Consider the following 3,677-nt stretch of genomic DNA (forward strand, 5'->3'; position numbering starts at 1 on the left):
TTTACAACTTCTTCACTTATAAGATTTATACCATCACATCTAACACAAGGACAACGAATAGCCCCAAATCGTGTCCAAACATCAAGGGTCCGAGCATGTTCAACAAATCTTTTGACACCTTCAACAATTTCCTCCCTAATACCCATTCTATTATTATTGTTCCGTTGATATATCCAGCTATAATTAGGTTCCATTTACGCAATCAATCAGATTCAATTAATTAGATCAAGTCACAAAAATTCAATCAAGTCACCTTAACCATTTTCAAGCAACTAATTCACCGACCAAAGCACATTAAAAAAAATCCCTTTTAAAGTCCCTGCACTTAACCATTTTCAACCAACAAAGTCACCAACCAAGTCACATTCTAAACAAAAAATTCATCTTTAAATTCCCTACACTTAACAATTTTCAACCAACTAAGTCAACAACCAAGTCACATTCTAAATTAAAAATCCATCTTTAAATTCCCTACATTTAACCATTTTCAACCAACTAAGTCACCAACCAAGTCACATTCTAAACAAAAAATCATATTTAAATTTCCTACACTTAACCATTTTTAAGTAACTAAGTCACCAACCAAGTCACATTCTAAAAAAAAAAATTACCTATAAACACCCTACACTAAATCATTTTTAATAACCAAAATCACCAACCAAGTCACATTCTAAAAATTTTTTTATCTATAAATTCCCTACACTTAACCATTTTCGAGTAACTAAGTCACCAACCAAGTCACATTCTAAACAAAATAATCATCTTTAAATTCCCTACACTTAACCATTTTCAAGTAACTAAGTCACCAACCAAGTCACATTCTAAATAAAAAAATCATCTATAAATTCCTACACAAAACCATTTTCAACTAACAAAGTCACCAACCAAGTCACATTCTAAAAAAAAAATTCATCAATAAATTTCTTACACTTAACCATTTTCAAGTAACTAAGTCACATTCTAAACAACAAATCATCTATAAATTTCCTACACTAATCATTCTCAACTAACAAAGTCACCAACCAAGTCACATTCTAAACAAAAAATTCATCTATAAATTCCCTACACTTAACCATTTTCAAGTAACTAAGTCACCAACCAAGTCACATTCTTAACAAAAAATTCATCTATAAATTCTCTATACTTAACCATTTTCAAGTAACTAAGTCACCAACCAAGTCACATTCTAAATAAAAAAAATAATCTAGAAATTCCCTACACTAAACAATTTTCAACTAACAAAGTCATCAACCAAGTCAGATTCTAAATAAAAAAATTCAGCTTTATATTTCCTATACTTAACCATTTTCAGCCAACTAAGTCACCAACCAAGTCACATTCTAACAAAAAAATCATCTTTAAATTCCCTACACTTAACCATTTCAAGTAACTAAGTCACCAACCAAGTCACGTTCTAAACAAAAAAATCATCTATAAATTCCCTACACTAAACCATTTTCAACTAACAAAGTCACCAACCAAGTCATATTCTAAACAAAAAATTCATCTTTATGTCCCCTATACTTAACAATTTTCAACCAACAAAGTCACCAACCAAGTCACATTCTAAACAAAAAAAAAATCATCTTTAAATTTCCTACACTTAACCATTTTCAAGTAACTAAGTCACCAACCAAGTCACATTTTATACAAAAAAATCATCTATAAATTCCCTACACTAAACCATTTTCAACTAACAAAGTCACCAACCAAGTCACATTCTAAACAAAAAAATCATCTTTAAAGTTCCTACACTTAACCATTTTCAACTAATAAAGTCACCAACCAAACCACATTCTAAACAAATAATCACCTTTAAATTCCCTACACTTAACCATTTTCAACTAACAAAGTCACCAACCAAGTAACATTCTAAACAAAAAATCACCATAAACAAACCACCAACATACTAAAACTACAATGAAGTAACAATAAAAGTAAACCCTAACTTACTTGGTAAACACACAAAGAGGGGGATCTTGATAAGCTTCACTTGACAAAATACACACATAGAACAAACTAAAATTATGTAACTAAACAGAATCTTGAACTAACTAAATGGAAATTTCCTAAAATTGAACTAACTAAAATTGAATCTTTACTTTGAACTAACTAAAATTGAATCTTGAACTAATGAAATGGAAATTTTCATTACTTTTTTAACTTTGAACTAACTAAATTTATGTAATGAAGTATAATAACTAGAACAAATGCTTTAGCCAAAGCATTATATTCTTGAACCTTTAGCTAGTATCTAACAAGAAAACATAGAGTTGAAGTTTTTGGAACTTACCGGAGCTGGGGGCGATGGGAAACGGCGGCAGACGGCGGTAGATTTGAGGATTTAAAGTGTAGCTTTGATTTGGATAATTTGTGTGCGTGTGTATTTGTTTTTGAAGTGGGAGAAGGGGGATCTGATTTGGGGATTTTAGTGGGGGAGTAAAAAAAAAAGGATGGGTCAAGTCGGGTTGGGGTTTTAAGTAATTTAATTTTTTTTTAATATTTTATGAATCCAAAAAAGTTTCCAAAAACCGACCACAATTGGTCGGCTTTCATAAAATATTAAAAAAAATTAATTACTTAAAATATATTTTTTATAAATTAGTTAAAAAATATTAATCAATTAATTAATTAATTAAGTTAATTAAAATTTTACAAAAATGATCACAAAGTACAATATAAGTGTTCGATTTAGTTTTATAATAGTTATTATCGAAAAACAATCACATATGCTCAATTTTAATAAAAAGATTAAATCATATAATTAGTTATGTTATCATCATATTAACAGAATGCGTATATGTACAAATCAAATAGTTGGTTATTTTATCAACACATTAGCAGGAGTAGTATATTTCCTTAATAATAGAATAATATCAATGAATTTTGCGAATTACGATATTATATATATATATATAATCGTAATTAAAAGCTAATTAACCAAAAATTTATCGAATTACGATACCTCACTCATAAAATAACATGTTAATCAAATAAATTATCGATTATTTGTGTTACGTTAATTTACGGTCGTTCAACTTTCTATCTCCCGCTCCCCTACTTCCTTCCTCCCCCTCTCATATACCTCGTAATACTAGTCTTACGTTATTACAACTTCAAAAACATACGCATGTCTACATTGACCCAAAATAGTATATCTACTTCCTCAATAGTTTGATATATATCAGCATATCATTCAAACTATTTTGATATATACATTCAGTTATCTAGCTTTCGATTACTACATACGTCACTACACGATGTATATGTATATATACGTATATTCAATTATCTATCAGCTTTAAAATATGTACTATAAATATCACATACACGATTTTACTACCCCATAATAATATACAATGTATTTCACAAATACTCAGATGAATTATAGATTACATTATCTTATGTCATTAATATACCTTCACTGTATAATATGTATATACTATATCTATATATCTATACATACACATACATAGACACACTATCGACTATATAAAGTTCTAAATACCTACTATATATATCTCACACATAAGTACACAAGTATATTATTATCCAATAAAATAATGCGATGTGTTTCTTATACATACTCAGATGAGTGATCGATTAATTATATTTGATTAGCTTAATAAGCTAGGTTTTGACTACATCGTTCATCAATGGATCACTACATCATATAT

This window comes from Capsicum annuum, chromosome 10 (genome assembly GCF_002878395.1).
Source record: "Capsicum annuum cultivar UCD-10X-F1 chromosome 10, UCD10Xv1.1, whole genome shotgun sequence".
Taxonomy (NCBI): domain Eukaryota; kingdom Viridiplantae; phylum Streptophyta; class Magnoliopsida; order Solanales; family Solanaceae; genus Capsicum; species Capsicum annuum.